The 14356-nt window shown below is 31.3% G+C and overlaps 1 protein-coding gene across 2 annotated transcripts in view; it reads left to right on the top strand.

The window, feature by feature from the left end:
• Positions 1–2376: 2376 nt before the first annotated feature.
• The window catches only part of LOC127714200 (protocadherin-7-like), a 30322-nt gene continuing 18342 nt past the window's right edge, over positions 2377–14356 (top strand). Inside the window, exon 1 of one of the 2 annotated variants that reach the window (XM_052220223.1) lies at positions 2377–2477. The gene's annotated coding sequence lies outside the window, so the exon portion shown is untranslated. Of the gene's footprint in view, positions 2478–11057; positions 11171–14356 lie in introns of those variants that run through there. The other variant, XM_052220224.1, reaches the window with a different exon arrangement.

The following is a 14356-nucleotide window of genomic DNA, read 5'->3' as shown; positions in this document are numbered from 1 at the left end:
ATCTTTGCCAGACTAAGGCAAGAAATGTTCAATCCCGATGAGAAAAGAGCTAGAGCATGCTAAATAAGGATAATTTTTACTTGCAACATGCCATCTATGGTCCCATCAACAATTGATGTTGCAGTTGTTATTTATATTACACAGAGAGCGTGGCACTCTCGTAACAGGCTGAGAACATAAAATATTTAGTGGTAGCTGAAGTTTAAAAAAATGATATGATGGGTGTCACTATAGTAGAGCAGGATCTGCTAACCCTTCCGAGCATATGAGTTCACCCACGGTTTTTGGCGGGGCTCGTGTTGGTCGGTTCTCGGTTTTGTCAATATGTTTGTCTGATTTTGACCGACATATTTTTTTTATTTTCTCATTCGTATGGTCTCTCTTTTTTCTTCTCGTTCGGTTTGTATGATCTCTTGCCTAAATTCCGCCTCATGTTGGGAAAAAGAGCAATCTAATTAAAATTAGATTGTAAAAGGACGAAGAAGGGCTCGGTATGCTCCTATTTTTAAAAAGGTCGACTGTTGAAAAACACTTCCATCAAACATAACAAATATACACACAAATAGAAGGATCTGGATGGGGGTTATAGAATAAAGAATAATGGGCAAAAAATAAAGAATAGAGAACAATCGACAAAAAAATAAAGAAAACAGGAAAATGGCCTACAGATTAAGGAATACAGATATGATCAGATATGAAGACTTCCATTCAGACCCTCATATAGAAATTAAGAATATATACTTACAAATCTTAATTACAGATCAGTGGCGGATCCAGGGGGGGTTGGGGGGGGGGGGGTTGGAACCCCCTTTTTGACGATCAACAATGCTTCTAAATGGGTACATATTGTTGGAACCCCCCCCCCCCCCTTTTATCCTGGGTTGGAACCCCCGTCTTAAAAATGGCAGGATCCGTCCCTGCAGACGATGGGGCAAACATTGGTTAAAACAAAATAAGAGATTCACATGTTTAACGAATAACATACTGTATTGAAGAGTTAACAACGTCAAGTGGGTATTAAAAAACAATCAGAATGAGTCAAAAACCACAATTAAACTTCCAAACTAGGAACGGTATATTATGACGTGTAGATGTCTGTGTCTGTGGGTTTTTTTTTTGCAAACCATATTAAAATTATGTTTTGGAGGTGTTTGATTTTTTTCGGGTGGGGTCCTATTGTTTTGTTTTATCCCATTCATGTATGCTCATTAAGAATATACGTACATTAATGTGTCCGCCGATCGGAAAAAAATCTTCATCTTCCCAAATGTAAATGCATTATTTTTTGGATATGCCATCCATAAAAACAATAAGGAATCTGTTTTGTATCTATTTTTAAATAAATTTGACTGTTGGGTATTTTTGCTTTAAATGATGAAGATTGAATAAAATCAAAATATTCTCATATTTTCATCAAATAATGAATTAATAATTTTTGTTATCTTAAATGAAAAAAAAAAACAACGAAAAGTTACCGTGCCAATGAATTATAAATAAATTTATATACATTATATTTGTTCATTTATCAAATACATAATTTAAAATTACATTCAGTAAAGGTTCGACAAGACAGAATTACTAAAAATTACACAAAAATATAACACTGAATATACAACAACAAAAAAAAAGTAAAAAAAAAAGCACATATGGTAAAATATAACTACTCAGAACTCATTACAAATATTCCATCTAATTTTCCACTAATTACGGAGAATTTCTTTTGTGGGAGATGGCCGTGCCATATGTCCCACGTCGTTAACGCCCCAAAAGTGTTAATGATTTAACAGACTTTCATATTTGTATTTTGTTACGCAAGAATTAAAATGTCTAAAAGCTTTTGGTAATAAACATATTACAGCTAAACGATGGTTCAATTTTAAAATCGTAAATAAAAAGTTGAGATTTAAAATTTTGATATTCAGCTCGTGTTTAAAATTAGTGTGTAAAACCTTAAGACGAAATGTCTGGAGGCATATCCAGATCTTTACATTAAACAAATACCAGTATTTACTGATTTTTAAGATTTTTGTTTTCATTTAAACAATTTGAAATCATTTAAATTTAAATGGATCAATTATTGACAAATTTTAAGTGAATTTGTGATACTTAATATTTGTTTTCGCAGCATGTACAAGGGTTTTCATAGTATACTATAAAAATCCTCGACACGAACTTTAAAATCTGGAAGGTTTTTAATTTTTTTAAACAGTAACAAATTCAAAATTTCGAATAGCATGCAAATATATATTTATTAACAATGAATTTTGCTTGCTTTCTAAATTATCTTTAATTATCAAGTCCAATAGGCGGCGAATGAGATAGAGAGAAAAAAATATCTTTAAATCACGTGATCATCTCACATCTGTCAATCATCTTAATCAGAAAGGTAGAAATCAACAACACAGGTGAAAAAGCAACGTGAACACAAGGATAAAAAATATACGAATCTAAAGATACAGAGAAAAAACTAAGATAAGGTAGGTATATCTTAGTGATAATATCTATAGCTTATAAGATATATATATTTTGTAATCAAATTTTGTAGTTAATACACAAACGGTCTGTTTCGCAAGAGACATACATTCGATCTGCACATTTGTTCCATTCTAGTTTTTTGTCTGGAACGAAATGCATCCACCCGATTTTGAGAGAGAACAAATTGGAAAGCCATGTTTTTTTTAAGCTTTAATGATAAAAAGAGTTAGTTTTTATTTGAAATATTATCTCATCAATATTGAAAGAATAATAGTTATTTCCATGATATTATCAAATATAATAGAACTGATCGGTGTGCTTTAAAATATATTTTTTGTTCTCATAAGGGGTGTCATTAAAAAAAATCAGTATAATTTGGGTAAATTTGTAATAGTGCAATTTACATCATTTCAATATTTCATGTGTATCAACGTTTGTATTGTCAGTGCGTGAAAGTTTGGGTTGTTAAGTTTGAATTACATTAAAACATTCTTGGTTTCAAAATTATATAACTTCAAAATTTCCTTATTTATAAAGTTAATCGTTTCCTGTATTTAACAAGATTTTGTAAATTTTGTATTAACACTTGTTTTCTCCAAAAACCAACAGGACACTTTAGAAAGAACAACCTTTAAAGGACTTTAAATACACTAATTTAGGTACTTTTTCATTCGTTTTTGTCCCGAGTCTGACAGATCATTAAACTTGTATTGATGGTAACCCGATGTGAAATGCCCCAAAACATATAATTTTCTTAAATAAACACCTACTACCGCCTTTTAAACCCCTTAAGATATAGTGGCGACTCTCTTACAGAAACTGACGATGCTAATTATAAAATGAGGCACCCCATCTATAATCATTAAAACGGCAAATTTAGTACGAGTTTTATTGGATTCAGAAGTTAAAAATGAAACCCAACACTAGCAGATTAATGGGATTTAGATCACAAAACATACAAACACAACATGACAAAGAATTTTTAAATTACAATTTATACCATTTTGATTGGTTGTAATCGCTTCTAATTTTCAAAACGTGCACAGAAAAAGAGCATTTTTAGAGAACTTGATACCCCTTATCAAACAACTTCTGTACGAAACTGATGATTAGACCTTAATATGTGTCTGTTTTCTGAATGTATAGTATTAATTCTTAGTGCTCATTTTTCGTACAAAAAAAGTAATAGAAAGTGAGGTAGAAAACATGCAAGCAACAAAACAATAATTGTCTCGCCTGCTCGTCAGTAGCATTAATTTTAGTAGCTTGATAGTTGATATGTTACGCCACGACATCATGAAAACTTATATCTAGGCAATAAACAAGAACTTAACAATGGACGACCATGCATTTGATTTTCTCGGGGGGGGGGGGGGGGGGGGGTTAGGATTTGAACTTAGAATATCATGGCCTTGTAAAAACTTAATTAATAGCCAATGACTGTGGATGGAATTGAATAGTCTAGTAGTAGTAGAAATGCAATATGGGTAAAAGTGTACAGTATATATATCAGTAGTGATAGGAGAGTTGTATTTTTTAACCAATTTGACAAACTTCATTTATAAATCTCCTTTGAAATAAAATATACGAACCCACTACCTCACCTCCCAAAAAATTATGTATTACGAAACGTTGATAGCAATCGTGTAAGAAATTGAAACCCCTTCCCTTGCAGAAACCTTGGATGAGGCCAAATTTGTTTTTTTGTTTATTTTGCAATCGACATCTGTTAAGTTATTGTTTTTATGGTCTGAGATCAAATTGATCTTCATGTAAACATTGGTATCCACCCGGAAATTGCATGTTTAGTTACTGGGTGTTTTATTTGTATATGTGTGTGTGGTTTGTTTGCTGATTTTTTTTGTCCAACTACTCGTTAGACTTCGAATATTTGACTTAATTCGATGCAAAACAAGTAAAAAATATAACATGACTATATACCCATCATCTAGAACTTTGATCACTGAACATTTCTAGTGTAAAAAATTATTGATTTAGGAAATGAGCACCTGCTCGTTTGACAAAAAGGTCATTTCTCACTTTGACACGAGTAAGGGTAAACCATAAGGTTCGGAGAGTTCCGACATGTTCCGATCTCAGCAGGTTTGCTATGCGTTCGTTAAATCACCCTCGTTATCCTTCATGTCTGACCCGGCTTGTAAAAATCATATATCATTAGAACCAAATCAATCAGAAATTGGATACGAGATCAGGCAGAAATTACATCGTGTTAAAATACCTTTTGACAACCGTGATTAATGTACGTATGGATTTTCCAAAAGATGATTCTCCGTTGGAACACCGATTATTTTGTTTGTAAAGATCACAAAGGGAAACAATATTTCTCCCATTATTGGTTTACGTATTACATTGGCTAAACTTGTGTATACATTAAGATAAAGGGATATTTTCAGCTAGACCACAGGGGCGAGTCATCGTTTCGGATTTATTGTTTTAAAATGCCCCCATAACGCGATATGATCCTTTATCCTTAACTTATATCTTGTTTTCCGCTTATTTGGATCAAAAAGTGACAAGTGTGTATTTACAATAAAAGATCTGAATGTTTTGGTATCTTAACAATAATGATATTTTAAACATTTATTTTTGAATGAACGTTGTGTCACAAAAACGTTAATTTATTCAAATATAACCACAATCGTATTGAGAGGGGAAAAGGCGCATTTAATTCTATCCGACTGACAGCAACTCCCTGCATAGTTATAACTCGAATTTATCTGTTAGCTATTAAAATAAAATAAATTTCGTAAAAGGACAACAAATAGTTGACTGATGTCTCCAGAGTTGCAGTTTTCACTGGAACCAGATTTACAAAGTGCTCGACAAAGTGGTTGAGTGGTGTATGCCTAAAAAGTATAGATTTGTACTTTAGAACCATACTACTAGAGTGCTGATCGAAAAACCGGTTGAAAAGTGTAAACTGCATTTAGCCCTCGTATTAGACAGTTAAAAAAGAGCAACACCAATGAACCGTGTTTTCTTGTTTAGTGCTCTCAAAATCAGAGACTTATGATACAATTGCATTATATGTCTTTGTCAAAACAAACCGTTTTCTCTGGTGGTGCTTTCAGTGTAGTGTCAACGTATAGCGCCAAATTGAATTTAGTCGATGAAACTTAAAAAACAAAATGTGCAACTAAAACCATAAAAATATAAATACAATCTAAAACAATAGTCTGCTTGCATGTTATCATTGCCACTCGATTGTACGTTGTCTATATGCATTTAATCTGTTGCACTGTCGAACACGACTGCAAATTATAAAAAAATACTAAAACGAACCAATTTTTTCCAAAAGTTATATATGAAAATATAGACTTAGTATAACAAATGTACTTTGTATGAGATCACACTACATGTTAATTCCGGAGCTCATATATCCGTAGCTAAGCTCACTGCCATGTCATCTGACCGGAATAAAAATATTTCTTATACATTAAGACAACATTTGGCATTTTCAAAAAGGTCATAGCGGCCATTTTGAATGTCTTAAATTTGTCATTTTACAGTGTGATTATTGTGTTTTACATCATATGATTATAGGTAGTGCAATAAAACTTTCTTTGTAAGTCTCGTTAAAAAACTTTTTATTGCAAAATGTTTGCGATGGATTAACTTTGCACAGGTGCATTTCAATCGTTTGTTGACTTTTAGTTTGTTTGTAAACAATTCAAGGCTTTTTCGGAGGCTCCATTAATGGATGTTTAAACTTTATCAGTCAAAATGCAATATTTACAAGGGTTTCTATGATTGTGCGTCACAGTATTGAAAAGAAAAATCCGGTAAACAGTTGGTTCCATCGTACATGTGCTGTGCAAGGAAAATTACGACCGACAAATAATTGTTTCGTATTTGTCATTTTTAATCATATTTCTTACGAAAGTTTTCTTCGTCAGAGATCATAATTATACCATGTGGTGTGCTTATGAATTTTTAATGTTGCTTCTATTTCTCCCACAAATCTTACAATGACAAACTGTAGGATCAAGGGCTTACATATTTTTCATTTGTCTTCCAGTATATGTGTATGTTAAAGATTGTTCGAAAGAAGAACATGATTTTTGGCTGTTCTCTACCGGAATGTGCCTGAAATAGATTTATATGTTAATAATTGAAGAGGGCTATTCTTCAGACATACCAAAGCGAGAACAAGTTAAATCATAAATTAAGAGCATGTTCTAAAATTTTTGCATATAAATGGACAAATCTAATACCCTCAAAGGAATCTCATATTATTGAGATGGTTTGGATTTTGGAAATTTGCTTCCGGCAGGTTATATCCAGACCTCTATATAATATAACTCCCGAATCAAAAAAATGAACTTTAAATTGCATTTTTAAACGCGGACTATAGCTGTTTCTTGAATTTAGCTTTTAGCGTTTGTTCTCTCGTTGTTAATATTTTCCACATTTAAGATAAATTATTCATGTCTATAGACTAACAGATGACACTTTGTGACTTGCTCTGTAGACTTGCGTGGTGTTAAGTTTTCACCCTGATCAGAAATTCAAGAAATTTGAAGCCCGCCATTCACACCAATACGACTACTATTAATCTTGTACATTGATTATATATTCTTTTTGTCATGTAAGATTATTTAGTAACCAATCGTTTTATATATTAATCCGCTTTAAAATTTATACAAGTTACAAAACATGGACTGTTACTATGGTAACACAAAGTCTTTTACATACGAGTATTTTGGTCTGTAATATACGTGCACGTGGACGCACGAAAGATTTGAAGTGTTATTTTCATAACAAAACAAACAGTTCTACACTTAACCATGCAGCTACCGTTAGCATTGAGTCATTGTACCTTTTTTTATCTTCAAAGGTTCTGTTCGTTTAATCTCGTTAGACAGACATGGTTAACCTAATACGGGTTAATACTACACTAAATTAAGGGTGCTGATGGGAGGTTGTTTCACGTTTGCTAGCAACATTTTATCTTTTTATTTGCTTGCTCTCTATTAGTTTGAGGATATGAATTTGCACTTTAAACAAAGATTAGTTATTTTCAATTTCCAACTGCTAGTATTTCTTGGCAGGGGAGATAATAAAATTTGCACCGTTTGATCACTGAAAACTTTTTTGTAAGGCTTATTTTTAATGTACACATCAGTTTTTTAATTTTAAGTATTTAAATTAATTGATGAAATTTCGTTTTCATATCGTTTGATGAATGTTATATACAAAGTAATAAAGACATAACGTTTTACGAATTATTGATTTTTTATTCAATTTTTATGATAAATTAATTGTAAAGCTACAAATTTAATCTTTCATTTTTGCTCTTTTAACAATATTTAAAACCTATTTTCGGAAGTAAATACTGGTATTTTTTTCTAAGCTGCTACATAGAAAAGTCAATAATGTCAAGAATGACATATTTACATTAATATTTTGCTATTAAAATACAAATTATATGCTGTTATACTCAACCCTAACAATTAACAGGTGGGTTTTTTTCAATCATTCATGGGAACAGTTGAGTTTTAATTGGTTTATAATAATTTTTTCAAGTGTTTGTAAAATGCCTACACAAAATGACAAATATATTATTTTGACCAATATAGTGAGCATTTAGAAGAATTAACAACCTGCTCACCATTATCTTAAAAATCTAATAAATTAAAATGGGATTGTGAAAGTCGGAAGTATTTATTCTAATATTGAATATTCATATATGCTAAAACTTGTGGGGAAACAGAGATCAATGTATGCTATGTTAGGCCTGAAACGCATTTTTTTTTTAAACTGGCCTTATCATGTTGAATAAAATAGTACAAATGATAATTTGAACTTAGATTGCTCTGACGTTTAACGAAATTTTTAGAACTTTATAGGGCCATGTGATCCACCTATATAAAAACAAGAAGATGTGTTATGATTGCCAATGAGACAACTCTCAAGAAGAGACCAAATGACACAGAAATTAACAACTATATGGGTCACCGTACGTACTTCAACAATGGGTTAAACCCTTATAGTCAGCTATAAAAGGCCCCGATATGACAAATGTAAAAACAATTCAAACGAGAAAACGAACGGCCTGATTTATGTACAAAATGATCAACGAAAAACAAATATGATATATATAGCAACAAACGACAACCACTGAATTTCAGGCCCTAAGGACAATCAGAGGTCAGAGCAATCTCTGACTAATTGCATCCAGCTCTTCGCTTTCAAATTATTGGGAATCCTGGTGACAAAAAAGTATCTCCCTTTCAAATTAAACTCTTTCATGATGGCTACAATGATATATCGATGCTGCTGATAAAACAAAGAAAAAGAGAAACCGAACTGGTAAAAACAATAGTTACCAGATCGGTTTCTATTGTTTGTTTAATTGATAAAATAATTATATAAAAATATAAATATGACTTATCCTATGATACAATTATGCCCTCGAAAGTTTAGTTGTATAAAAATAAGTAGACTCTCAGGACTCGACACTTTGAAAATGGATGTTTCATAGAGATATTAAAATTCTTTGTTAATAATTTTGAATTTTTTAAATCCAAATAAAAAGGCAACATAACAAGCCTGTTTAAACGTTTAAACCCGCTGCATTTTTATGCACCTTTCCTAAGTCAGGAGCCTGTTGTTCATTGGTTGTCGTTTGTTGGTGTGGTTCATAAGTGTTTCTCTTATCTTGTTTTTTATATAGATTAGACCGTTGGTTTACCTGTTTGAATTGTTTTACACTAGTCATTTTGGGCCCTTTATAGCTTGCTGTTCGATGTGAGCCAAGGCTCCGTGTTGAAGTTTGTACTTTGACCTATAATTGTTAACTATATTTATACATTGTGACTTGGATGGAGAGTTGTCTCATTGGCATTCATACCACATATTAAGTTCTTATTTATTTTTAATGGATTTCTCTCGTTTAATGTGGAAAGTAACATCATATTCCATTGCAATGTATATTTCAGATGAAACCTTTTTATAGATAATTAAAAAAAACAGGACAATGCTTGTTAATAAGGACTTGTATTAAGTGTAGCTTCCAAAGTAAACAGTTTCTGGCGCTGCCATCTATCCACATCGCAAAATTTTGACTTTGATTTTAATCATATAAAGAGGTATACGTTTCTGCTGTTCTCCACTCAGCGGATTCATGGGGAGGGTGTACGCCCCCCTCTGCGTCCCCAATGGAATGGAAAATATATCATTTTAAAGCATAAAGTCGTCGATAAAAACTTTTCGAAAATCAAAAAATTCAATTAAATCTGGATGCGCCATTGGGATATCTCACTCAAATAAATCATAACGGCTTGAATAATACAATTTTCCTTAATATTTACCGTATGACGAAGATGGAAGAAAAGAAATAAAAAGAAAAAAAAACCCCACAATTTACATAGATCACAAAAGTTGACAGGTATTTATTTAGCGAAGTATAAGAATTGCATATTACTTTGCAGTGAATTTATTTAATATGCAGTAAGAAATGCTTTCTTTGAAAAGATTTTAAACGATACTTTCTATTTCTATCATGTGAAATTGAACGTGAAGAGATTCTCAGCAGATTTAAATAAATAAAGACGAGCTTGCAAAAGTAAATATTCTATCAATATTTGTCACAAAAACCACATAGATCCATTTGAGAACGTTTTATCATTTGATTTTTCCTTTTTATCAATAATAAGGATACTTATATATCTGCTGAGTCACTTGAAGTAACTGTTGACTTAATGTTTAATGACAAGATTACACAGAATCATAGTCCAATTAGACGTATTTATGAATATTAAAAGGATATAAAAAGTTTTCTTATTAAATGGATACATTTTAGATAAAATAAGTTATCTAATTTAATATTTAAAACGCTCCCGGTGTTCGCCCGTTTTCATTTTGAGTTTGCAAACAGTACAAAACGCTACATAATTAAAGATGAAACATTTAAAACACATTCATTTCAATACAAGAATCGTATGATTTTTTTTAAACAAGTAGTAATGCAAGTTATTGCTCATTAAATATACTCCTATGCTCTTCATATGTATCAAGAAGTTATACGGCTTGCAGTCGCTGTAAAATGGGACGAAATTTTAAAAATGTGCATGCCACATCTTTCTTATTTATATGACATTTTAAAAAATTAAAGTTGCACGTCTTTGTTGCATTCTAAATCAAAAACTTTTTTCCTTTACAATTAGCGTTATAAATTGTACATTCTCCTCATTGGTATATACAGGTAGTCTTTTGTTGTAATATAAGGCTTTTGTGGTTGTTATGATTTATTCACAAATCTGCTTTGTCATACTTTTTTGTTACTATCCCCCACCCCTTCTCTCTCTCTCTCTCTCAAACTCTCAAACTCAAACTCGAATATACGACTAAACGACGTAACAACTTGACAGGTAATATTTGTTAATAGTCTATCTTCATGAGTTGTAAAAAGCCATTATCCTGATGCTATCGGTAAGATCTCATTGATGCACATCTCTGATCACAATAATTGGACAATATTTTACTTTTTACTATACAATTACCTTCCCTTTAACAAAGTGTGTTACAAATTGGACAATATTTTTGAATTGACAAACAACAGTTATTTGTGTGATCGATGTGTATCTTGGGTTTTTTGTTAGATTTAGAATTCATTTCGCTTTTAACTTTCACGACGAGAAGATTGAAAGACTATAGTTATTTTTTGGTGCAGGTAAGCTGTAGTAAAGTTTTATCAATATATTTCTTATTTTATCTACCAAAAAATCGATCTGAACATCAGGGTCATTAATGGATTCACAGCATCACTAATTGAAGTGTCAGGGAAATCGTGTAGGTTGCTTTGCATGCAGATTTGCATAACTTTAATCTTGATATAATAGAAAGACAAAAAGAGCAGAAATGTATACAGGAAATCTATATTTCATTCTAGACATTTAGAAAATAAATGCGTTCTCGTTGCACGAAACATAATGATACACATGTCGAGTTATTTTCTGCATGTTTTCTTAGATATGGAGATTTTCACCTTAAATGAGTACTGTTTTACTTGAACCGAATGTAATGAGTTGACCTATATGTGCATAAAAAATCGAATTTTGAATCTTGTGATACACCTGTCTAGTAATTTGCTGTTTTCTTTAATATGTAAATTTTCATCTTGAATAATTACAGTATATATTACTATAGAAACCGAATCTAATTTGCTGCACTTTATGTCTTGTGAAAACAGACTGTCGAAATCCGAATGAATCTTACACAGCTACACGCACTTTTGCACCTCTGCTTTTTTTATTTTTATTTTAACGTTTTTAAAATGTCCCTGAAAGGGCAAGTTATGTTTCAGTACTTTGCAATAGCTGTACTGAGTTTAATTGTACTACAACTTGCAATTACCAGCTTTATATGTTTAATGAATAGTACCATTTTTTTGTAGTACTATACAATAATAGCAAGCAGGTACTTCAAATCTGTATAACTAATCCTGTAAATGTAATGGTACTACCATCGTACAATTTTTTGAAAGTACTACATCAGGTGCATTTTCATTGATTTAAATACTAAACACTAAACACTAAAATACTAAAAGTAACTGTGTACGTCGATGAGCAATCTTAAGAAAAAACAAGAATAGGACACAAAAAAAAATAAAGATAACAACTGGCACGTTTGCATTATGGTACTATTATCTTAAAGAAATCAACATTTTTACCTTAAAGGATTCATCAGTGTAAAACTATTATCATACAAAAAATGTTTACTTCTATTTTTTCAGTCGAAATGCACATTTGTGCATTAATGAGGTGAAGATATATTGTAACTAAATTTAAAAAAAAGTAAAATGAAATAAATGACAAAAATTATTATAAATATTTGGTTCTTTAAAATTTTAGAATACTAAAGAATTCGGGGTTGCTTGCAGGAGTTTTCATTAAATCCCATAAATGTTTGTTTCCTTGAATGAAATGGGTTTATATATAAATAAATTGTTAAATTAATTTCTTGAAAAAAATAAATTGTCTCCCTTGGCAGGAAATTTCTATTGAAATGTAGTTTTAGAATAAAAATTATTAACAACTTTTTTGTTCTTGTTCCTGTATGTCATTGAAAAATAGTTTTTTTTTATTATTAAGTTGAAAAATGACTTGAGATTTCACCCCACCATTTTCCCCCCAGTAACCCACCCACAAAAACGCTGAATTGTTTCGTTGCCTTAATTACTTGATTCAAGGAATTGTATTCAGACGAAAACACAAAACTTCAAACAAACAAACAACAAAATAAAAAAAAAAAGATATTCGCTTGCATCTGAATAGAACGTATTCAAATGCACTATATTTTAGGTTAATGTTGGGGGGGGGGGGGGGATCTCAAGTCAATATATTACAAAATATTAAGATAATGTTTAACAGTTTATTTTAAATAATAGTTTTTTTAATCATTTCTTTGTTGATATAAAAATAAGAAGATGTGCTATGGTTGCCAATGGGACAACTCTCCGACGTAGGAGTTCACAACTAGAGGTAACCGCACGGTATTTAGCTATAAGCAAAACCCATACCACATAGAAAGCTATAAAATGCCCCGAATTGACAAATGCATGTACACATTTTAATCAGGAAAAAAACGTCAGTTAAAAGATCTGAAGAACTTTACCGTCGTATGATAATGTCAATAGATAACTAAATGTTACAGTTTCTTGGGAAAATCTTACGATTTTATAAATTTAATGCGCCATAAACTTTATCAATATTAATATAGTTTTATACCTAATTATCATGAAAGTAAATGTACAGAAGTTATGTACCATTCAGAGAGGGCGAACCGTTGCATTTATGATTTATTCAAAAATTTGCTTCATCATACTTAACATTTCTCTCTCTCTCTCTCTCTCTCTCTCTCTCTCTCTCTCTCTCTCTCTCTCTCTCTCTCTCTCTCTCTCTCTGTACCATGCATTCAGAGAGGGCGAACCGTTGCATTTATGATTTATTCAAAAATTTGCTTCATCATACTTAACATTTCTCTCTCTCTCTCTCACAAGTGAAGGTGGATCTTTTATTAAAAGTGGGAATTATCTTTCTTGTAAGATTAAAATATTCCAGCAAAGGGCTATAACTTTTTTTTAGGCAAACCGTGATTCTACGAATTGGTTTCGGTAAAGGGCATAGAATAGCATTGACCAATTAAAGATCATCATCTTGTATGCATGGTTGAACTTTTGGAAAATCTCGTTACCATGGTAATATTGGACGATATTTTGTTATCAGCAGTTAAGTGACAGGTGTTTTATTGTGCTCAGTTTCATAAAATGTATGTCAATCGTTTGAATCAGACATTAATAACTAGTTCAATCTTTTTCATGGGAACAAGTTACCAAGATTACAGTCTAGATTGTCCGTCTTTAATGAGACTTTCTACGATATTTTTAAACGTAGTGTTACTGTATGCAATGTTTGTTGTCATAACTAAATGTTTTTAGTTTGATAATTTTGAAAATTTTGTGTTGATGGCAGATCTTTATAGTTTCTATTTGATTTCTTTACAGATTCAGATTCAATAGTTTATTAAAGTCTCACCACATACATACAAGTATAAACACATTATAATATCAAGTACACAATATAAAAATTTAGAATGCATGTGCCATTCTTAAAAGAACTATGAGAGACTGTTATATACAATTATAAAACAACAGAATTAAAACATGATTTTGTTATTTACACAAAACATAAAAGTGCAATATCACCATGCACATTCGAGGATAAAACCTGTTACATGTACATAAAAAATAACAATGATTTTTTAACAGTATAAGATACTATTTCGTCGCACAACTATTATAATCTAATGACAATTAAGGTGGTAAATAACATTACAGGGAGATAACTCTGTAAAAATC

This window comes from Mytilus californianus, unplaced genomic scaffold (genome assembly GCF_021869535.1).
Source record: "Mytilus californianus isolate M0D057914Y unplaced genomic scaffold, xbMytCali1.0.p SCAF_9, whole genome shotgun sequence".
NCBI lineage: Eukaryota > Metazoa > Mollusca > Bivalvia > Mytilida > Mytilidae > Mytilus > Mytilus californianus.
The sequence above is the reverse complement of the archived record's forward strand: the minus strand, read 5'-3'. Positions and strand labels throughout refer to the sequence as shown.